Source organism: Somniosus microcephalus, chromosome 6 (genome assembly GCF_052327205.1).
Source record: "Somniosus microcephalus isolate GS21.2 chromosome 6, FLI_Smic_1.0, whole genome shotgun sequence".
In the NCBI taxonomy this organism is placed as follows: domain Eukaryota; kingdom Metazoa; phylum Chordata; class Chondrichthyes; order Squaliformes; family Somniosidae; genus Somniosus; species Somniosus microcephalus.
This window is the reverse complement of record NC_140992.1, coordinates 253,184,486-253,208,820: the sequence shown is the minus strand read 5'-3', so window position 1 is coordinate 253,208,820 and position 24,335 is coordinate 253,184,486. Positions and strand designations below refer to the sequence as shown.

The 24,335-nt window shown below is 45.3% G+C and overlaps 1 protein-coding gene and 1 long non-coding RNA gene across 4 annotated transcripts in view; one reads left to right on the top strand and one right to left on the bottom strand.

Annotated features, from left to right (window-relative positions):
• The window catches only part of cdh13 (cadherin 13, H-cadherin (heart)), a 1,232,244-nt gene that overhangs the window by 435,755 nt on the left and 772,154 nt on the right, over nucleotides 1-24,335 (bottom strand). The gene's annotated exons all lie outside the window — the stretch shown is intronic.
• The window catches only part of LOC147116662 (uncharacterized), a 139,557-nt gene that overhangs the window by 90,129 nt on the left and 25,093 nt on the right, over nucleotides 1-24,335 (top strand). The window contains exons 3-4 of the long non-coding RNA XR_015078853.1: nucleotides 14,461-14,514; nucleotides 15,086-15,159. This is a non-coding gene — a long non-coding RNA (uncharacterized LOC147116662). The remainder of the gene's footprint in view (nucleotides 1-14,460; nucleotides 14,515-15,085; nucleotides 15,160-24,335) is intronic.

Genomic DNA, 24,335 nt, shown 5'->3' with positions numbered 1-24,335 from the left:
GGAATAGTGCTTACTGAAAAATGTATTTAATGCACAGTTTTTTGATTCAAGCAGAAATCTGGTGGATGGAACCTGCCCAAAGGAATCGGTATGGGGCCAGTGCCATTTTCTTGCTCGGTCATGCATTGAATCAAATCGGCAAGGTGCCATCATTAAAGGTGCTCCTTGTCGGCAGCTCGCCAATTGGGAAGGTGGGGAATCCAGCAGGGCAGTCTTTATTTAAGAGCAGCCTGCAGCACCTGAAAGGGGTGGTGTGTTTTCCAGTGGTGGAGAGTGGGCAGTGATATGGTGGAACAGCAGGCAGGATGGTGTTATCCAAGGTTGGCTGATTCTCGGATGCAGCAGTGGAGATGCTCATTGCAACTTTGTACCTTCCAGATTCGAAATCTGAATTTATCCAAGCGTTCATGCCGCATGTCCAGCTTATCCTCTTGAGTACTGATTCTCTTTGCAGAACACACATTAGTATATTATTCATCACAATTTCTAGGATAGTCAAGATCAACGTATCTTTTTGTCAAAGAGAAACAGGTCTGACAAGGAAATAAGTTGTTCATTTTTATTGGAAAATAATAGATTTTGACATCCAAATAACTTGCTACGATAAGGAAAATAATCTTGTTAGGAAGGACCTTCATATTGAAGTGTAGAAATTGAGAAACTAAAGGGAGCGAATGTTAAACTATTACATTATTTGTGGATGCCTTTAAAGGGTTAACCTGTTACAACTTGCTGCATTTTCAAGCCTCCCTTTTAAATCAGAAATAAATCAGCATGGAGATCTAATTATTTCTTATATCCAGAGAGGTAAAATTAAATCGAATGTTCATGAAGTATAATAAGTAAGACAAATTTTTTGCATTGTATAAATCAATAATGCCCAGAAAGCACTTGTGAAGATAAAAGGCACAAAGCCAACATTTCAATTGATCTGGTGAAGCAAAACCCATTTAAGAATAGTCAAGGGCTGCAGAGCAAAAAGAATAGTTGTACATTTGGTAAATTAATTCAGAATGAGTGTAGCAGTGCTTTACCAAAATTTAGCATGCCAATTATGACTGGACCCATTTCCAGTTTTGCTTCTGGTCTTGCAAACCACTTTAGAAGGTTTCATACCATCCAAAAGTAAGAATTGCTACATGTTATTTACCCTAAAATGCTTTTAGTTTAAGAGTTCTCATGGCTCTGGATTTTCTGACCGTTCTTCCGCAAAAAGGATTTGCAGGAAGTGTTACTTCTAATGCTGCAGGGGTTTCAAAAGCAATGAGTATTCTCCCAAGTTTAATAAAAGAAGCAACTAGACGAACGGTGGCTAATACAGTAATTGGAACTTGCTTCTCCCCCAAGACCAAACAATAAACCATTTGTTACCTTGCCTGGGTGTAGAAAGAACACAAAAGCATTAGTCAGTTTATCATGAAATGGCCTTCTTTAGTTGAAAATCAAGGATTTAGTGAAGCCGAGTGAATTTTCTTTTAGTCCTAACCTGTTAGCTGCTAAATGCTTATTAATTTTTTCCATACATGTATAACATGAATCAAGAGATAAACTTTTAGCTTTTCCAAAGATAAAACACATCTTAATCTTAATTTGCTGGGTTAACAATTTTTTTTGTAACCCGTCATATGCATCACACTTGAATGATCCAACCACAGGAATATTCCTCATACGCACTGCGCAATATAATTTGTGAAGAATGGGCTTATGACGTTGTTACAAGTTGTATGCAGAGGAATTCTTGCCCCATATAGAATCATAGAATAGTACAGCACAGAAGGAGGCCATTCGGCCCATTGAGTCTCTTTCGAAGAGCAATGCAGTTAGCCTTACTCCCCCCGCTCTTTCCCCATATCCCTGCAATTTTTTTCTCCTTGAAATATTTATCCAATTCACTTTTGAAGGTTACTACTGAATCTGTTTCCACCACCCGATCAGGCAGTGCATGACAGGGGGTCGGGAACCCATTGTGAACCTGCCCCCATGCACCTTTCCCCTGGTGCGTCTGTCATCGCGGAGCCGACCCAACCGGCAGTGGCAGGAGACCCAATTGAAATCATTATCAGGTAGTTTACAGGCATTTCAAAGCTTTTCTCCCCCTACATTTTTAATTTCCCTGCATGGCCATGAGATCCACGCAGCTCGGGAACCACGTCTGTCAACCTGAGGCGGGAGTTCAGTGGCCATTGCTCCAGCTGATTAATTGACAGCAGCAAATGTACAGTAAAAGCTGATAGATGATTACTTTGCTCAGGCAGAAGCTGTTACTCAGTCCATTTCCAGCACAGATTTTGCAGGCTGCAAGTGTTTCCGGAAAAGCCTCCATCCAGTGTCACCTCATTGGAAGAACTCTCTCACCATTGACAGAATGTTTCTGTCATCTGTACTTCACCTGCCACATATTCCATCAATATGGGTGCCGTTTATACTGTCTCAGCTTGGTCCTCAGGATCCCACCACGATCAGCCTCAACACCAGCAGCATCAGGCACACCAGCAGCACCAACAACAACACCAACCTTCTCTGCAATCACCTGATGCTGCACAGGACAGAGGGCATCAGCAACTGAGCACATTGTTGCCCGGGAGACCAGGGATGGCTTCATCATGGCCAGATTTAGTTAACTTTATACTGTACACCCATATTGCTGCCACATGATGCGCCAGGTTGGCACCACCCCACACCAACACCATAAAGCATCTCTACAATGTCCAAGCTATTCCTTTCACACTCATCACCATTGCGGTGGGTACCGTTAAGTCTCGCCATTCATTGCAACTCACTAAGCCACTTCCAAAGGCGCACACAAATCTGTCCAAGACCAGAAAGTGTTGAAAATAAAGATTTTTATGTTTGACACCACATTAATGGAAACTTTACATAAACATTGGATAAAACACTCAAGTGGCTACCTTTGTGTGTTGTTAGTTAGTGTGATTGCACTAGGATGAGGGTGAGCGTGAGAGCTGGCTAGTGAGATGGGGATGTGATAACATAGACAGAGAGAGGGATGGGTAGAGTTGCAAGGTATGTTGGTGTGAGTAAGGATATACAGAAGTGTAGGGAAGGCAGAGTGATGGGGATGAAGTTGAGTGTTGCTTTGTACTAATGCTTCCTGATGTAATGAGATCATTGAAAAGTTTGCAGCATTGCACCCAGATCCTGCTGAGCATATCCCTGCTAGTGACCTCTGCAATCTGCAACCAGGCTGTTTTGGTCTCCTGGGGAGGTCTCTTCTGCCCATCAGAAGGTAAGAGGATCTCCCTTCGTGCTGTGACTCCCTCCATAAGCATATGGAAGGAGTCATTGGAGAACCTGGGTGCAGCCCTCTGCCTTTGTGCAGTCATTGTTGGTGTTTGCAGCACCTCAGTGCTCCAGTACACTGACAGCACTATGTTAGATTAATCATCAAATGTATTATGGCCATGGCCCCTTTATATATCCTGGCTGAAAACGCATCATGAATGATGTCACTAGACCCGCTCCATCTAATTGGGCCGGGTAACACGCTGGGTGGGCTTAATAGGCCCCATTAAGGGAAAGTCTTTTTCAGCAGCGGGAAGGAACCAGCAGTGGGGTCATAGAGTCACAGGGGGAGAAATTCAGTATCGCCCCGTTTGGGGCGTAAGTATCGGCCGGGCGCGAAATTTTGTGCCCGGCGCAAATTATCGCCACCTACTGGTAAATTGGCCTGCTTCACCCCAGGAGGTGCTTGGAGCGCTAAAACAGGCGCTGCACGACTGTCATAATGTGCTAAGCCGGAGAAGCGAGGTGCTACCACCGAGGGCGGGTGCAGCGCAGGTGTGGCCAGTTAGCGATTGCACACAGACACGCTGGCGCCGGTCAGCTCTTAAATGGGAGGTTCGATCTTGGATTGCAGCCACACCCTGCGCATCGGAGCCCTGATTCTCGGCCTGGACAGACCTGCTGCCACATTTTTAAGCCTAGGACCATGGAGAGGGCCAGGGAGCAAGCGCAGCAGTTCAGCGAGGGGGCCTTAGAGGTTCTGGTTGGCGCGGTGGAGCGCAGGCGATCTATCCTGTTCCCGGACAGTGGCAGGAGGCCACTGCCCAATGACTATCGCAAAGCTTGGAGGGAGGTGGCTCACAGAGTGACCTCCAGCAGCATGGTGCCTAGGACCCCTGTACAATGCAGGAAGAAGTTCAACGACCTCACTCGGGTTGTCAGGGTGAGTACCCTTTCCAGTATCCTCTTCATTCCTGCATGTCGACCTCACTTTATGGCCAAAGGGTCCTGAAAGCCCCAATGCCCAGCCCTCATCCAACACCTATGGCCCTTTCAGAAAACTCACACGCACATTCAGCACTTTACACACTGTAAGGGCTAATCGACCATGGGAGGCAGTGCAGCCAAGATCAGGGCTTCACACTGTAAGGGCTATTCTACCATTGGAGGCAGTGCAGCCAAGATCAGGGCTTCACACTGTAAGGGCTATTCCACCATGGGAGGCAGTGCAGCCAAGATCAGGGCTTCACATTGTACTCAGAGCCCGTCCTTTCTCTTGCAGTGCAAGCTGGTGCATAACAGGAGGCAGCAGCAACGGACCGGGGGAGGCCGGCCTCACCTTCAAGCCCTAACCGATCTGGAGCAGCGAGTCCAGCGGATTATGGCAGGCCGGATGATTGGCCCCGTCGCCACTGGAGATGCCGACCCCGTTATGGACAGCAATGGTAAGGCCATCACCTTTTTGACCCCTCTCCTTCCACTTGTGCCTCACACCAGCATCCTTTGCCACTATCGAACCAATACAGTACATTGCAGCACTCGTGCCTCCCTCGCTGCCATCCTGTCCTCACGCTAAGGCCACTCTTGTACCTCCCTGCTTTCAGATGCTGATTCGCCAGGTGAGGAGGCGGGCCCTCAAGCTGCCACTGTGAGTGACTCTAAAGGCGACGACGAGGAGGAAGCCGGACCATCAGTGCCACCCTCAGCCGAGGCAGCCCATGGCCATAATGGGGACACGTCTTCCCTGGAGGGGAGCAGGGGGGGATGGTCTGAGGAGGGTGAAGCTCCGGGGCCCAGTGGGCTCCAGCAACGCGGGGGTGGTAGGGAAGCTCGGCGGCCTTCTCCCCGGAGGGAGAGTCTGGCCTCGAGTCCTGCTACAGTGAGCGCAGAAGAGGTGCGGCTCCTCGCTGAAATGAGTGCCCAGGCGGAGCACAGGCACACTGAGCTCATGGCTGCAGTGGCAAGGATGCCCGAATCCATTGAGTCACAGCACAGGCAAGGAGTCTCCAGGACTTCGGCGCAGCACAGGCGGCTGCCACGCAAGTGCTTAGTGCTGCAATGCAGTCAGTGACTGGTCTCATGCAGACGCAGATTGAGGCCACACGAGCACTGACTGCTGCCGCCCTCGCTGGATCTGGCACGAATCGCCGGGGCCCTCGCCGCGCCACAGCAGGCCAGCAGTCTGTGCTTCAGCAGATTGCTCAGCATGCTGCAGAGCTGCCCCGTGGGAGTGTCAGTGTGTCGTCCGAACAGGGAGTTGCTGTCCTCTCTCAGGATGACAGCATTCCTGCTGCCAACACTGTCACTTCTCCACTGCAGCTGCCACCACCTGTAGGACAGACTGCTGCCGCCCATGCAGAGTTGGAGCAGTCAGCAGCCGGGCCCTCCAGGCCCAGAGCTGGTCCAGGCCGTCCCTCAAGGGCATCTGCAGTCTCAGTTTCTGACATTCAGCAGCCTTCCCCCAGCCTTGCTGCAGCCACTGGGGTCCCATTGCGGAGGAGCTGCAGGGTGGGAAGGGGCGAATCTCGAAGCGAAGCAGATCACCCTCGAAGGGCAAAAAGTAGGAGGTGTGGCAAAATGCTGTTAAATGTTTTATTGAAGGCCGAGGACCGTGGTCATTTTTTGGTTACTGTTTTGTTCATTGTCTCCAGGTTGTGAGAGCCAGTTATGTGACTGACTGCTTTTTTGGGGGTTTCTCTCTATTACTTTGTCATGCGGGAAGGGCACGCAGTTTGTTAAATAAAGAAGTGTCTTTATTCAGAATGTGCATGTTTGCTCTTTGAACTATTTGTTGCCTTGACCGGCTTAGGGGTTGCGGCACGGTTCCACTCATGTTCTTTGAATGGCAGAAGCCATTCCCTCAGAGGGGTCCTAGAACCGACTTGCTATAAGCCGCTGATGGACGGCCCTTGCACTTTGTGCCTCCCTCCCGTCTTGGTGCTGCTGCTCCTCCTCCTCCTCCTCCTCCTCAGCTGGTGCTCCAATGTCTGGTGGCAGTGGCTGAGTCCTGAGGATTGCCAGGTTATGCAGCATGCAGCACACAACAACGAAATGGGAGACTCGCTCAGGTGAGTACTGAAGGGTTCCTCCGGAACGGTCCAGACAGTGGAACCGTTGCTTGAGCATGCCGATTGTGTGCTCAACGATGTTCCTGGTAGCTTGATGGCTCTCATTGTATCGTTCTTCAGCAGGGGTGCTGGGCGCACGGAGTGGGGTCATTAGCCAGGTGCACTGTGGATAGCCCTTGTCCTCGAGAAGCCAGCCTCCTGGGTGAGCCGGGGCCTCGAAAAGTTCTGCCACAGAAGTCTGGCGCAGGATGAAGGCGTCGTGGCTGCTGCCTGGAAAGCGGGCATTGACAGCGACTATCAGCTGTCTGTGGTCACAGACCAACTGGACGTTCAATGAATGGAACCCCTTCCGATTGTGGTAATCCTCGGCATTCTCTTGCAGCGCCCGCAAAGCCACATGCGTGCAGTCAATGGCGCCCTGGACCATGGGGAAGTCCGCTATTCTTGCAAAGCCCATTGTGTGCTGTTGCTGCTTGTCCAGGGTCATGGGGAAGGAGATGTACTGACGCCTCCTTTTAAAGAGGGCATTCGTGACTTGAGAGATGCAGCAATGCACCGCGAACTGGGAGATATTGGCAATGTCCCCAGTAGCGGATTGAAAGGAGCCGGTGGCATAGAAGTTGAGAGCCACTGTGACCTTCACTGCCACCGACAGAGACGTCCTGCTCCTCAGTTGAGGCTGCAGATCTGGCTGAAGCAGGTGCCAGAGCTCAGTGACCACCTCCTTGCTGAATCGCAGCCTCCGAAAACACTGCTCCTCAGACATATTGAGGTTTGAGAACTGTTGGCGGAAAACCCTGGGATGGTAATGTCTCGTGTGCCGACGCCTGTTGGCCCTCCTTCGTCTGGCCATGATTGGCACTCTCTCTCTGCGTCTCTGTGCCCTCTTAATGTAATGGAGAAGCCCAACGTTCCCACCCACTGCAGCCCCCATAGGATGTGGCCACTCAAGGTTATGCCGGTGAAAAAGCAAACCAACTACAAAGTTCTGGTCAGAAGCCAAAAGTACCTCAGCGAGCGCTGACTCAATGCAGAAAGCTCTCTCCCTTTGTCTCTCTGCAAATCTCTCTCTCTCTCTCTCAGAAGGAGTGGTCCAAAAATGGCTACCACAAAGAAGCCAGGAAGAGCCCCCTTTAAATAGCGCCCCCCCCAGCCCCACAGCGACTGGGAACTATTCCAGTCAACCAGTCGCTGGGAGCGACAGGTGGAAAGGAGGGGGGCACCACTGAATTTCCGGTTCGGGGCACCCCAAGGGCGTTGCACCATGAAATGACGTCAGGATCTGCGTGCGCAGCTGAGCGGGCATTGCGGTTTAGCGCCGCCGCTAAATGTCCGCTCAATTTCGCGAGAGGCGCAGGTCTCGCCGCGCCCGGGCGCTAGCTGGCTCGCGCCCCACTTATCGCCCTCTTAAGGCGCTAACAGGTGGCGCAACCAACTGAATTTCTCCCCCATAGAGTTATACAGCACGGAAAGAGGCCCTTCGGCCCAGCATGTCCGGCCATCAAGCCCTGTCTATTCTAATCCCATTTTCCAGCACTTGGTCCATAGCCTTGTATGCTATGGCATTTCAAGTGCTCATCTAAATGCTTCTTGAATGTTGTGAGGGTTCCTGCCTCTACCACCCTTTCAGGCAGTGAGTTCCAGATTCCAACCACCCTCTGGGTGAAAAAGTTTTTCCTCAAATCCCCTCTAAACTTCCTGCCCCTTACCATGAAACTATACCCCCTGGTTATTGACCCCTCTACTAAGGGGAAAAGTTCCTTTCTATCTACCCTATCTATGCCCCTCATAATTTTGTACACCTCAATCAGGTCCCCCCTCAGCCTTCTCTGCTCTGAGGAAAACAACCCCAGCCTGTCCAGTCTCTCATCATAGCTGAAACGCTCCAGCCCAGGTAACATCCTGGTGAATCTCCTCTGCACCCTCTCCAATGCAATCACATCCCTCCTATAGTGTGGCGACCAGAACTGCACACAGTATTCCAGCTGTGGCCTAACTAGTGTTTTGTACAGCTCCATCATAAGCCCCCAAACCGACCGCCCGCCCCGGACCCGCCGAGGTAAGCAAAATTCTGGCCAAAGTGTGGTTTTTAACAGGACCTGAAAGTATTTACCACTGTAGTGCCAGCTTGTCTGTATGCATCACTGGTAGCTCCAATGTGAATGAAGTTTTGTGAAATATTATGATGCTATAAAAAATACGGTAAGTTGTGTAATTAAATTATAATAGTCACTACAGGCTATGGACAAACCATAAGCATATTGTGTATGGACAGCCTGCATGCTTACTCTCAGCTCCAGCCATCGCAAGGTCAGATAGACCTCATTATTATGTCAGGAATGTTTCAATAAGCATCATCAGCAATATCTTTATCTCTATGTAGAAGGTAGAAGTTTTTCATCTGGCCTGCATCTGTCACAGAACAGGCAACACACTTTATTTTGATTACAAAACAGTCTTTGAAGGGAAGTTCAGCATTGTGTATGCATCTGTCACACCCCAGACATCACACTTTTACTACACCCTTGAAATGTCGAAACAGCTACACTTATCTAGATTCCCAGAGGGAAAGAGACGGGCCTGGTTTGCCGGTGAATATCACAACTGTGGTCCAAACCTAGACAAGCCATAAACAATGCCACGGGAGATCTGCTAGTGATGTTTCAATATGATCTGCATGTCAAGTTGAACTTGCAGAAAATACAACACATTGTTTATAAAAAGAATTATTCCGTTAGTTTTCAGTTAAGTCAAAAGGAAACTAGGGGAAATGAGTACAAGACACAGACAAATGGTTCGGGCTGTTCATATGACATTGTTATACATCAGTGTTTTTCTGTTGACGGATATATCACAATATTTGTAATATATGTTGAAAAAAATTTAGATAAATAATAATTCTACAGCCTGCAGGAGACAATGTGCTAATACATCAGTACACATGATTAATGTTTCAATCTATATTTTGGCAGAAGGGAAATATTGGTTAGGTTTGCATGAGGTAGATGTCTGTCAACATATTCTAAACAGGGTCTGGTTTATTTCATTTTAAAGTTGATATTGTTTGGTGATTTTTGTTGTTGTTGTTGTTGAAGCCATCAGGTTTAAAGTGCTGTAGAACTTTTCTCTTTTGGTCATTCAGTAGGCCCAAGTTACCAATAGTATGGATCAGAAGCAAAGCAAAACTCCCTGGCCTAGAAATTTGACGATGCTAGAAATCAGGCGGGTTGTACACTGCACATATCTCCTCCTCCAACCTCTTCTCCTGTCTGCTCCTGTTCTCCCCTGTCTTCTTCGCTGCTCGTCTCTACCCGCTCCCGCCTCCAGCCCCAAATGCAGCCCTGCAAGACCACCCATAACTGCAATAAACTGCTTTCAGAAGAGACAAAAGCAGTCCAGCACCAGCACAAAGTTGATCCCAGAAGTTAGGATTCACTTGTGGAACACAGAAAATAGCCAAGAAAATTCCCAGAGTTAACCAGCAGCCTAAGAAGACAAACCAGGAACTAATCTGTATAGAAAGGATGAGCATTTAAAAAGCACTACCGCTGCGTTCTTGCTGATTGTTAGTGTTATCATGTGGCGAGCCAGGCGCTAAGGCAGGCCAATTTCAAAAAAGGGTCCTACAACCAGCGTAGGACCCTTATTTAAACATTATAACGAGCTTCCTGAATTGTTTCTGCACCCAGCCTGGATGTCTAAGGAGGGGCCTGATACAATATGGCAGGCGGCGCACTTCTGGCGCCGAACAAAAACGCAGAGCCATCCGTCATATTGGACCCTTAGGTGCCCGTTTTACGCCTGAAAACTTTCTAGGCCCCTGTGCCTTACATCAACAATGCACCTTATCCCAATTTTCAGCACCTCCTGCTGTGAATTTTTCTATTTCTCACACGGCTATCCTCATGACCTCCCCGAACTGAGATTGTAGATTTTATGGCAAATTGTGGTCCGTTTTGTGCTGTGGAATGATAACCATTAGTTACTGGGTTGAGATAGATGAAACTCATTTTGCAGAGGATTCTGAAAGCTGTCAGAAAGTGGAGACCTTCAATCTAAGTTGGATTTGAACCCTGGTCCCAGAATGAAAAGGCAATAACCCACTGTCCACCCTATCTCAGGGAGGGTGCTTCATTTTAGAGCTACCGCCGTCAGTAGTGAATTATTGAACATACTTCAACCTGCACTTCAGCAAAGTGTCAACATCAATATATTTGTCATCCCTCATTAACCTTGGGTTAAATTTCATCTTCAGTGCTCCCAATGCAATGGTACATGTTCTGAAAGCTAAAAATGTATCTTCTTCTGTCTGTGAAGTTGAACAGAACCCAGAAAAAGTTGGCACTGAACTTCCGTAGGGGATGTCCCAGTCTCTCGTCATAACTCTGATGGAGCCCCCAAATGTTGCGGAAACTCGGCATAACTGGTTCCCTCCTTTTTTGGGGTTTGTTGTCCCCCAGAATTGCAATTTGCATTGTAATTGGTTCCCCTGTGGGTGATGTAAGCCACGTGCGCATCCTTGGCAGAAATGCTGCAGCAGTGTTCCTATATGGAGCACATGCTGGGTCCACAACGGGTGCACGGTATCCGAGGTGCACCGTAATTACAGAAAAGCACATGATTTTCCTGCCCCGGGTAATTTCCAAGGCACCGGGTGTGAAGGAATAAGCCATATAACCTATTCAGAAAAATACACCATTCTATGAAAGAATTCTGGTCTTATTAAAACATGACAAACTGGGTCTGGAAATCTAGAAACCTAACGATGAAAAAGCTGTGAAAGCATTCTGGCTATAGAGATAAGAATCAATAACCTTATGACACAGAAGGTTAAAGGCTCCCAACAGGCTGACCTTTGGGAACAAAACAATGGTTCACCCTGTACAAGGTGTTCTAATTTACATTTCATAAAGAAGCACATAAAAGTAATGACATCAAGTAAAATGCACCTGCCGTTACACCATTTTTATGGTAAACTTAGAACACCTAAAGAGACATAATTCTGTAATGCTACCAGCTGAGGTGACTGTAAGAATTGCAGGGGTCAGCAGAAAAATGACTAGAGATAATTAGCTTGCATCAGCAGAAAACCTTAAAGGAAATACCACTGGAAAAGGGTATAAATATTGAACTCTCAAATGGGATAGTAGACTCGCTTTAAAGGGGCAAAGCGATTCTCGGTTTCAAAAGTGGCTCTGTAAGTCTCCAACTCTTTGTACCTCGGGGATCAAAGGTATTTGATTTTGGTGGATATCCTGTAGAAAACTAAGAACTGTAAAACTGTAGCGAAGTTAAGATTTGAGAGTAAGGTTCTCTGATAATAGAATTGTAAGCTTTCTCTTTTTGGAACTGTTAATGTTGCAATTGACTCACCAACCGTAAATTACATGTCGGTTCTTTAATAAATCTATATATTTTTAGAATTGTCTCACATAAGACTTCTGTATCAAAAACTTGTGAACTCAATCTCTGTACACTCTTTGGTGAGGAGTTGCAGAATTCTGGGGGAGTTTTCCAGACCCTCATAATATCTGGAACGTTACAGTCTAGCTAAACTTATTAAAAGTGCTATCTGGAGGACGGTAATATTTTCAGGTTGTTCCTTTCCTTTAGGGAGAGATAGTCCAGACCTTTAGACCCAATTAAGCGTCTTTAGGATTCGGCTACCTCAAACTTTAGTTGAAAGTGAACGTCTGAGGAATACGCCTGATCCGGGGTAGCCCTAAATTGGCTAGGCCATACAGCCCCTCAAGGCTGCTCCGTCATTCAATAAGGTTATGGCTGATCTTCTACCTCAACTCCACCTTCCTGTCCTATCCCCATATCCCTTGATTCCTTTAGTTTCCAAAAATCTGTCAATCTCAGTCTTGAATATACTCAACAACTGAGCATCCACAGCCTTCTGGGGTAGAGAATTCCAAAGACTCATAGCCCTCTGAGTGAAGAAATTTCTCCTCATCTCAGTCCTAAATGGCCAACCCCTTATTCTGAGACTATGACCCCTGGTTCTAGACTCTCCAGCCAGGGGAAACAGCCTCTCAGCATGAGTAATTCTGACTGAAATCATCAGGGCTTTTAAATCATTCCTTGGGGATGGGGGGAGGTACAAGACTAAAAAAGATTTGGAACTTGCCTCCTTCATTATCAGCCTTCCCCTGGGACCCATGCAGACCCTTTGGTCTGCGGTGGTCCTAGTGCAGGCCCTTGTGCCAGGTTTCTTTAGATGCTCCTCTGCTGGTGTGGCCTATGTTCATAGGCACAGGAAGCTTGAGACAAAAGGCTGGGAATTCAAAGAAACGAGAGAGTAACTAAAGCAAATGGATTGGTGTAGAACATTCATCAAGCTTTCAGTAGAGGGCAAATGGAACACCTTTAAAGGAATCATGCTGAGCATGCAGAGCAAATACATACCTAGCATCAGCTAGATCAGACTAATCAGATCCTAAAGAGATTAAGAGTGAAAAAAGTAAAAGTGAAATAATAAAGAAAAATGACTTCAACAAATCTTGCAGGGGGAACGGAGAAGGAGTTCACTTGGAGAAATATAGGAATATGCAAGAACACATCAAACGGTGATCAGAGGGAGAAAACAAGACAGGAAAAAAGTAGCTGCAAATAAAAAGGACTTGCATTTATAAAATGCCTTTCATGACCTCAGGATGTTCCAAAGCGCTTTATAACCAATTAAGTGCTTTTGAAGTGTAGTCACTGTTGTAATGTATGAAATGCAGCAGTCAATTTGCACGCTCCCACAAACAGTAATGAAAAAAATGACCGGATCATTTTTTTTTAAGACATTGGTTGAGGGATAAATGTTGGCCAGGACACCAGAAGAAATGCCCCTGCTCTTCTTTGAATAGCGCCATGGGATCTTTTACCTGCACCTGAGAGAGCAGACGGGGCCTTGGTTTAACATCTCATCTGAAAGACGGCACCTCTGACAGTGCAGCACTCCCTCAGTACTGCACCGAGGTGTCAGCCTAGATTTTGTGTTCAAGTCTCTGGAGTGGAACTTGAACCCATAATTTTCTGACTCAGAGGCGAGTTTGCTATCACTGAGCCACAACTGACACTTAAATACAAAATATAACAGTAAACCATTATTTCAGTACTACAGTAGCAAGGGTGCTGTGAGAGCGGCAATGAGAACATTTGATGCAAATGGTCTTGAAAGTGAGGGTAAGCAAGAAATAGTAAATATTCTCAATAATTTCCCCAAAGTATTCACAAAGAGAATAGACAAACAAAATGCTGTCACTCCCCCCCAAAAAAGTGGCATGGCAAATACAGGACTTCAATGAAAATGAGATGGAAGTCCTAGATAAGCTGAAAGGGCTTAAACAAATGGATCCCCAAGACTAGATGATATACCCAGAGGGCTGAAAGAGACTAGGGAGGAAATCTGTAAGACTATGGAAATCATTATGAGAGAATTAATGGGCCCCAGGGAGGTACCAGTAGGTTGGAAACAGGCTAAAGTACTGGCCATATTCAGAAATGTGACAAAACAATCACAAGCTCGTCAGGCCTACTTCAGTGCTGTGCAAAATAATGGAATTGATTATCAGAAATAAACTTGAGGAATAACAGTACTACAACAACCAGTAAACAGCAGTCCGTGCGGCTTTAGAGGGGAAAGAACCTGTCTGACCAACCTCCTTGATTCCTTTTAATAAGTGAAAACCCAAGTGGGCTGTGCTAAACCCTGCATGCGTAGGCTTCCAAAAAACATCTGATAAGAGTCCCACGAAAAATATACCAGTAAAGTTTGAAGCCATAGAGATTCAGGGTAAAAGTTAAGAATGGATAAGAAGCTTCAGGCCATGTTTCTCTGCTTTCCTGGAAAAAAAATGACCTTTTCATTAAAATTAATGACAGCCAAGCCCAATGCCCCTGTAATAACATTCCTTTCACACTTCTCAAGTTGCTAAACAGCCACCTGGCCAGTGTGCATGATGAAAAATTCAGTAATCCAGCTCTATGTGCATAATGCTAGCACATACTGACTCCACAAAAATGGAGGAAAGAATGATTTAAACACAAGCACCCTGCATGTATAAGAATTTCAGTTGTTCGTCCAAACTTCCTCTTGTATATTTTTCCGGTGTTTCTTTGGCTACTTTTTATGGTCCCTTCTTTGTGCCAACAGCTCATGTTACACAAGTCTGAACTTAGGAACAGAAGAAACAATCATTAATTGCGGGTATGTATCACTGAGTACTTTGCTTCTCCCTCTGTGTTATCTCATTTCAACTTCTCACGATGCTTGCAGAATTTTTTTAAATATTTGTGGCAGGGAGTGGGAGAAAGGTTAGCGTTGGGGGAAATAGGAGAGGTACACACACACACTCACAGAGGGAAAGAAATTATAATTAAATTTAAAATAAAATAAATTTAAAATATAAAACTTACCTGACTTGGGAAACAAAAAAAACATAATGGTGCGCCATCATGGGTAAGTTGTCACAGCTCCACCAATGGTGGGAGGACTAAAAGGCAATTACAGGTAAGTATATTGGTCATTTTAACTTGTTTGACAGTGTGAGCCACTAAAGGTAACTGTAAATAGACCTGACTTGTAGACATGACCTCAAATGTTGCCCAATGTTCACGGTGTCACAATGTGTGACAAAAATTATGATAGAGGAAGTAAGAAAGTGTGACACAGAAAGTGTATGCATCAAAAGAAATTTTAGATAAATATATATAGAGAGAGGTACAAAATATTAACATTGCTTATTAATTGCTTTTCTTACAATTACTGTGTGGTCCAGCAGGCAAATCTTTGATGTGCAGGATTTCAGATGCAGTTTGAACTTGAAAGCAACATCAGTGACACAGGGCAGAGGTATAGACATTTTATGATGTGGGATCTAAAGGTATATTAAATTATATAGTTTAGGAGTAGATCACAGGGAAACTTACTATTTGTTATGTATTATATATGTCAAATATTTCAGCGACAAAGTTGATTTAGATCAGACATAAATTTAGATTTTTGAAGTTTTCTAATGTTCCATGATCTAATTAGGTCTAACTGAATAAAATAGTTCAATCTTCTTTGAAAAGACAGTTATGAATAAAGTATCATATATGTGTATCCTAGAGTATAAAACTAGAACATTTTTCAAACTCTACTTCTACTATTCTAGGTACCTCCTAGAGGCCAAACTCCACTTCTCCACCGCCAATCACCTTCTTTGACCTCCCTCCCCCAAAATCTCCATCGTCACCTCTGACACCAAATGCGAGGGCTACTCATAAACTTTGTCTCCAAAACTGAGGCCATTTGCTTAGCTGCTGCTTCCTCTCCACTTACTCCCTCTGTCTTCAACATTTCACCTTATTGCACAGTTTGTCCTCTATCTCTTCTTCCAATCTCAACAAAGTAATTTCACCCATGATGCTCACTAGCTCTTCCTTAGAGCCCTTGCTGAGTCAGCTGCTAACTACCCAACACCCTGCATGGCTACATATTTACCAGCATTGTCAACCTCATGTCTATTATCTGGCATCAATCATGTCAGCTTTCTCCTGAAAAGGTATTCTACTCTTCAACCATTACCCTTTACTCAAACTATCAGATGGTTAGATGAAGAGGGGTGGGGGGAGGCTCATCTGGAGCATAAACACCAGCATGGACCAGTTGGGCCGAATAGCATGTTTCTGTGCTGTACATTCTATGTAATTCTATATAATTCTATCACTCATACCTCCACACCATTATCAACTTCAGGGCTATTGCATATTATCCTACTTTCTGTCCAACATCAAGGCATGGATCAGCCCAAGTCTCCTTCAGCTGGATGTTGGCAAAAGCAAATCCATCATTTTTGATTCTCAACCGTACCCAAGATTTACGTTCCATTTTCATCATAGAATTCGGTTCCTCAAGTCTGCACTGACGATTTTCTACAAGAGTAACTGGTCTAATCTCACTCTCCTGTTCACTCCCCGCGTTATTTTAATGGCATTCTTTTTCAACTAACTTTCAAATTCCTTTTTAAAAGAATTGATGGATTCTGCTTCACCATTTGTGATAGAGCATTTTAAATTCTAACCACCTTCTGTGAAAATATATATATTTTTTAACCTCCCCTTTAATTCATTTTCTGGTAATTTTAAATTTGTGCTCTCATTTTACCATCTTGGCAATCAATCGAAAAAAATCTATGGGGAAGATTTTGGCCGAGCCAGCCCAGCAAAAACCAGGTGTGAAAGTAGTTAAAATGCCACAAGTTACTTACCAGCCCTGGAGCCAATAGGATCCCACCGTCAACAATGTTACCCAGCTCTCCTGAGCAAGCGGCATGGACACCTGCCTGAATCACCCTTCAACCTTCTCAGCTCTAGCAAGAAAAATCCTAACTTCTTTTCATAACTGTAATTCCTCATGCGAGGTAGCATCCTAATGAATCTATACTGTATCTTTTCCATTCTGTTTACAGTATATCCTTCCTATAATAGGGTACCCGAAAGTGTAAACAATGCTCAATCTGTGACCTAACTAAAGCCCAATGCAAGTTCGATATTATGTCCTTGGTTTTGTATTCCATGCCTCTGCGTATAAACCTAAAGATTGTTTTCTTTATGACCTCATCTAATTATGCTGCCACCTCTAATGACCTGGATTTGTGCACATCAAAGTCCCTCTGCTTTGCTACTTCATTTAAAATCTTACCATTTAAGTTGTATTTCTTTTCTCTATTCTTCCTTCCAATATGTACTACTTAACATTTTTCTACATTGAACTGCATCTGCCACCCATTTGCCATCTGCCAGCCTATCCATGCTTTTCTGCAGCCTTTCCACAATCTTCATATTCCACAATTGAGTATCAGAAAATTTCAATATTGTTCCCTCAGTTTCAAAGTTCAGATCATTTATGTATATATGGTATATACGAGCAGTCCCAACAGAGACCCTTGTGGAATACAACTCGCAACATACTGTATTTCCAAACTGAGAAACTTCCTTTTAGCCCTATCTTTTGCTTTCACCCTCCAACCATCTCTCGATAAATATAGCCACATTCCCCTTAATTTCATTAATTTTGCAACTTCCCTAGCTGCCCACTAAAGCTGAAGCCTTGCCTTGCTTCTTGACCCCATTCCATATCTGGTCAAGATGGCATTTTTCTACCGAGGGAATATTGATCACTTGTGCTTTTACTTCTTCCCTTCCACTGCCATAGAACCAGAGAGTTTTGCACAGAAGGAAGCCATTTGGCTCACTGTTTCTGTGCTGATTCTTTATTACAGCAATCCAAAACTAATTGCACAGCACGGCACTCTCCCCATAATTTTGTGTCTTCCTCTGCTTCAAATATTTATCTAATTTTCCTTTAAAAAATGCAATGGTCTCTGCCTCAACCACTCCATACTCCAACAATCCTATGTGTAATAAAATTCTCCTAGCTTCTCTCCGCACTCTCCTAGTACTAACTTTAAAGTGATGACCCTCTCATCGCTGACTCCCCAATCAGAGAAAATAGTCTTTTCCTATTTATCAAAACTCTTCATAATTTAAGAAACCTCTAACAAATATCCTCTTAGGCTGCTTCACTCTGGTAGAAATAGTCCCAGTATCATTAGCCTCTGCTCTTAACTATAGTTTCCCAACCATGGCATCATTCTGGACAAATCAATACTGCACAGGTTCTATGGCTTTAATGTTCTTTGTATAATGGGGTGCCCAAAACTGCACAGTTTCTAACTGTGGGCTAATTAATTTTTTGTGTAGAATCATCATTATATCTTTGCTCTTGTACTCTGTGCCCATTTATAAAATCCAAATTCTATTATCCTTTTCTATGGCTTTATCTATCTGCGTGTGCATTTTCAAGGAGTTATGTGTTTGAATCATTACGCCTCTGTTCATACACACTCTTCAGTTTAGAATCCCTAAGCTATAACTTCATCACTTATAGATTCAATTTCTTGCTGACCTCCTTCTTTCACCCTTCACAAACTTCAATTAGCCAGGAACTCTGGGGGGAATTTTTCATGGGGTCAGCGGGCACGTTCGGTGGTGGGTCAGGTGCGAAATATTTTTTCTTTGACAGCGGGTCGGGACCCAGATGTCAACCCACTGCCAACGCGACTTTCCCAGATGTCGGGTCTGTCAGGGCTGAACAGACCCGACATGCCGCGGCGGGGAAGGCAATTCAGGTCATTATGACCTTGTTAACAGCCCATTAAAAAGTATTTTGAGCTCACTTTACCATCTTACGAGGTTGCCCACGAGGTCCACACTACTCAGGGATCACGTCAGGTAAGGAGGTCGGGAGTTGTATGAGCATTGAACCATCTCTTTACATTACAGCTTAAAATGTGCTATAAAAGCTCCCATCTCACAGCTGTTCACATTCCAAGATTAGAAGCTGTTTCTTACTGCATTTGGAAAACAGATTGAGCTTTATGCAGGTTGCAAGTATTTGCAGCAAACTCTCTATCCAGTGTCACCTCATTGAAACAACCTCTCTCACCATTGACAGATCGCTTCTGTCATCTCAAGTTCACCTGCCATTTATTACATCAGCATTGGTGCCCTTGAAACTATCTCACCATGGTCCTCAGAATCACAAAACGATCAGCCCCAACACCAGCAGCACCAGGCACACCAGCAGCACCAACAACAACACCAACCTTCTCCGCAGTTAACTGATGCTGCACAGGACAAAGGGCATCAGCACCCGAGCACATTGCTGCCCGGGAGGCCAGGGATGACCTCACCATGCCACATTTACTTCACTTGACACTGTACACCCTGGCTGCCATATGATGCGCCAGGTTGGCACCACCCCACACCAGCACCATAAAGCATCCCTACAATGTCCAAACCATTCCTTTCACAGTCATCACCACTGTAAGAGGTACCATTATGTCTCACCATTCACTGTAACTCACTGTCAGCTGTGGCTCAGTGGGTAATCGCCTTTGAGTCAGAAGTTTGTGGGTTCAAGTCCCATTCCAGGGACTTAAGCACATAAATCTAGGCTGACACTCCAGTGCAGTGCTGAGGGAGTGCTACACTGTCGGAGATGCCGTCTTTTGGATGAGACATTAAACCGAGGCCCCATCTGCTCTCTCAGGTGGACGTAAAAGATCCCATGGCACGATTTTGAAGATGAGCAGGGGAGTTATCCCCAGTGTCCCAGCCAATATTTATCCCTCAATCAACATCACAAAAGCAGATTATCTGGTCATTATCACGTTGCTGTTCGTGGGAGCTTGCTGTGCGCAAATTGGTGGCTGCGTTTCCCACATTACAACAGTGACTACACTCCAAAAAGTACTTAATTGGCTGTAAAGTGCTTTGAGACGTCCGGTGGTCATGAAAGGCGCTATATAAATGCAAGTCTTTCTTTCTTTCCAAAGGTGCACACCGATCTGTCTAAGAACGCAAAGTGTTGAAAATAAAGGCGTCAATGTTTGACACCACATTAACAGAAACTTTACATGAACAGTGGCTAAAACACACAAGCGCCTACCCTTGTGTGTTGTTAGTTGGTATGATTGGAATAGGATGAGGGTGAGTGTGAGGGGTGGCTAGTGAGATGGGGAAGCGATAATGTAGATAGAGAGGGATGGGTGGAGGTGCAAGGTAAGTTGGTGTGAGTAAGGATGTGCAGGAGTAGGGTAGGGAAGGCAGAGCGATGGGGATGTGATGAGTGGCACAGCAGGAGGCTGAGTATGGCTCTGCTGTAATGTTTCGTGATCTACTGAGATCATTGAAAGGTTTGCGCCACTGCAGTCTGGTCCTCCTTATGACATCCCTGCTTGTGTCCTCCTGTGCAATGTGCAACCAGGCTGCATTGGTCTCGTGGGGCGGTCTTTTCCGCCCATTGGAAGGGAAGAGAACCTCCCTGCGTGCTGCCATGGGAGAGCCTGGGTGCAGCCGTTCACCTCTGTGCAGTGCTTGTCATTGTTTGCATCACCCCAATGCTGTAGAACACTGACAGTAAAACTGTCAAAATAAATTTGCACATGCTCCCTTTAAGGAAACTGGCTGATGACGCGTCATCAAATGATGTCATCAGACCCGCTTCCTTCAATTGGCCAGCAAACGCGCTAGGCGGGCTTAACAAGCCCAATCAACGTAAATTCATTCTACACAGCAGGCTGGAGCCAGCAGCAGGGACAATATCCACCCCGGACCCGCCAAGGTAGGGGAAATCGTGGCCGTAGTGGCCCAAGTACTCCCTTACACGACATCCCACTTTCCCAATCACGCTGTCTTTGCCAAGCTCCATTGGCTCCCTGATCCCCAGTGCATCGTCTTAAAGCTCATTGTCCTGTCTCTACCTTAACTGAACAATCTTCTGTAGCCCTATCTCCCAGCCCATACCCAATGCTCCTCTGATTCTCTCCTTTTCCTGCTTCATTCCAATACTGATCTTTCAGCCATTACATCTCAGTCACAGAAATCACAGAAACCCCACAGTGCAGATAGAGGCCATTTCGGCCCATCGAGCCTGCACTGACACATATCCCACCCTATCCCTGTAACCCCACGTATTTAATCCCCCTAACACTAAGGGTCAATTTATCATAGCCAATCAACCTAACCCGCACATCTTTGGACTGTGGGAGGAAACCGGAGCACCCGGAGGAAACCCACGCAAACACGGGGAGAATGTGCAAACTCCACACAGACAGTCACCCGAGGCCGGATTTGAACCCGGGTCCCTGGCGCTGTGAGGCAACAGTGCTAACCACTATGCCACCGTCCTTTTGAACTCTGTCTCCAAACCAGTTTGTCTTGCTAACTCTCTCCTTTCAGAACACTCTTCTCCCTACCTGACCATGTTTTAACTCCTCTCTTAATATTTTCCCATCTCCTGCATGGTATCCTCCTCTCCCGTTTTAAAGCTCTTTGAGGTGTACTTCTATGTCAGGGGTCGCTATAAAAATACAAGTTGCAACTGCATACATAATACATAAGTCAATAATCTACGTGATGTGAGTTAGAAACTAGCTTTCTCCAAAAACTGCTGCTGTAGAGCAATGTGTTTTTCTTTTTTTAATTTTGAATTTAAGTTTAAAAACTTGAGGACAGATGTAACTAATGGAGTTCTGATGTCATTGCACACACCTCTGTATAAGTCAGACAGTATACCAAGAATCTTGATAGGATTGCAATAGCCTTTTTAATATTTTATTTTGATTTTCTCCCCTCCTTTATGTTTCAGCCACTGTAACCATTTGTTATGAGATACATGAAGGTGGTCCAGACAACTCGCCTTCTAGTTTGGGAAATACCTAGCCTGAACCCAGTCGCTTTCGAACCCACCACCTCCCGGCTATAACTTCCCCAGGAATCAATTGACATGTTCACTTGCATACTGTAGCCATATAGCATTATTCTGTGCCACTTGGCCATCTCTGACGATAACCCGATTTAAGGCATTTGAAACTTTTATTAAGTATAAATAAATTAGATCATTAAGAAAATTCAAATAAATCAGGTTTTTTTAACCAGTTAACTACATCAATAAAATTTAAAAGGACACTTCTGAAAAGGTATTGTGTCGTTTAACTTGATTCTTCCTTAGTACATGGAATATATTTAGACATGGCTCTAATTCTATATCCTTAATTCTGTTGTTATAGAGAAAGCAGACATTTTACACCTCACCTGATTTTCTTTTCCAATGAATGCCTGTACTCTATCATCCATTTTTATGATAAAAGTTAAATTTACCCCTGTTCGGTCTTAACTTGGTTCCTTCTCATACCTTTTCTCTGATAGGCTTCTAGTCATTACTTTGCTGACTCTTCCTTTACTTCAGTCCTTGTCACCACAAACTAAGGTCTGTCACTATAAAGGAGAGGGGCAAACCAGGCACTGCTATCAGGGAGGAGGAGTGTGAAATATTAGATGAAATAAACATAGTGAGAGAGGAAGTATTAAGGGGTTTAGCAGCTTTAAAAGTGGATAAATCCCCAGGCCCGGATGAAATTTATCTCAGGCTGTTAAGCAAAGCAAAAGAGGAAATAGCAGAGGCCCTGACCATTTTTCAATCCTCTCTGGCTTCAGGTGTGGTGCTGGAGGACTGCTAATGTGGTACCCTTGTTTAAAAAAGGAGAAAAGGATAGACCGAGTAATTACAGGCCAGTCAGCCTAAACTCGGTGGTGGGAAAATTATTGGAAAGAATTCTGAAGGACAGGATAAATCTTCGTTTAGAAAGACACGGATTAATCAAGGATAGTCAGCATGGATTTGTTAAGGGAAGGTCGTGTCTGACAAACTTGATTGAAGTTTTTGAGAGGTAACAAGGAGGGTAGATGAGGGTAGTGCATTTGATGTAGTATATATTGACGTTAGCAAGGCTTTTGATAAGGTTCCACATGGCAGACTGGTCACGAAGTTAAAAGCCCATGGGATCCAGGGCAAAGGTTCAAGTTGGATTCAAAACTGGCTCGGAGACAGGAAGCAGAGGGTAATGGTTGATGGGTGTTTTTGTGACTGGAAGGCTGTTTCCAGTGGGGTTCTACAGGGCTCAGTACTAGGTCCCTTGCTTTTTGTGCTTTATATCAATGAGCTAGACGAAGATAGGGGGTATGATTAAGAAGTTTGCAGATGATACTAAAATCGGCTGTGTGGTTGATACTGAAGAAGGAAGCTGTAGACTGCAGGAATATATATATATATAAAAGGGTCCGTCCGTCTGTATGTCTGTATGTCTGTCTGTATGTCTGTCTGTCCGCTATATACTCAAAAGTTATAGAGCGTACCTACACATATGTTATATCAAAAGAAAGCTTATGATTAGGGGAGTCTCATAGGTGTATTTACTTTTTGGTCAGACAAAAATTGTTCGGACAGTATACAAAAAACTTTCAAAAATCCGCTCATTAGCGGTTGACCAATCCTACCACTCATTAGCGTTGAGTGACGTGATGGTTGACCAATCGGTGCGTCACGGGGGGCGTTTCATTCCGTGTGTGGGCGGAACCTAATCCTGCAGCCTCCCGAAATGTTGCCGCCATTTTTTTCACTGCTTTTACTCAACAGCGAGCGGGGCAGCGGAGGTGAGTTGGGGTCACTCGGGCCGGGCCGAGCCTGACAACCGCTCGGCCCGAGACACAGAGCGGGGGAGCGGCAGCGGCCGGCCGTCAACCGCGCGGCCCTGTAAACTGCCGTTTTACAATAAAGCCTTGGCAACGCCAGGCCCCCCCAGCTAGTATATCAATAAATTGATCAGGTGGGCAGAACAGTGGCAAATGGAATTCAATCCAGAGAAGTGTGAGGTAATGCATTTGGGGAGGGCTAACAAGGAAAGGGAATACACATTAAATGGTAGGACACCGAGTAGTGTAGAGGAACAAAGGGACCTTGGAGTGCATAACCACAGATTCCTGAAAGTAGCAGGCCAGGTAGATAAAGTGGTTAAGAAGGCATACGGAATGCTTGCCTTTATTAGCCGTGGCATAGAATACAAGAGCAGGGGGGTTATGCTTCAACAGTATAAAACACTAGTTAGGCCTCAGCTAGAGGACTGCATGCAGTTCTGGTCACCACATTACAGGAAATTTGTGATTGCACTAGAGAGGGTACAGAGGAGATTTACAAGGATGTTGCCAGGAGTAGAGAATCTTAGCTATGAGAAAAGACTGGATAGGCTGGGTCTGTTTTCCTTGGAACAGAGGAGGCTGAGGGGAGACCTTATTGAGGTGTATAAAAATATGAGGGGCATAGATAAAGTGGATAGAAAGGACCTATTTCCCTTAGCAAAGGGGTCAAAAACCAGGGAGCACAGATTTAAAGTAATTGGTGGAAAGTTTAGAGGGGATTTGAGGGGAAATATCTTCACGCAGAGGGTTGTGGGGGTCTGGAATTCACTGCCTGAAAGAGTGGTAGAGGCAGGAACGCTAACCACATTTAAAAAGTACTTGGATGTGCACTTGGAATGCGCTAACCTGCAGGGCTACGGGCCAAGAGCAGGGAAGTGGGATTAGGCTGGATAGCTCTTTGTTCGCCGGTGTGGACACGATGGGCTGAAATGGCCTCCTTCCGTG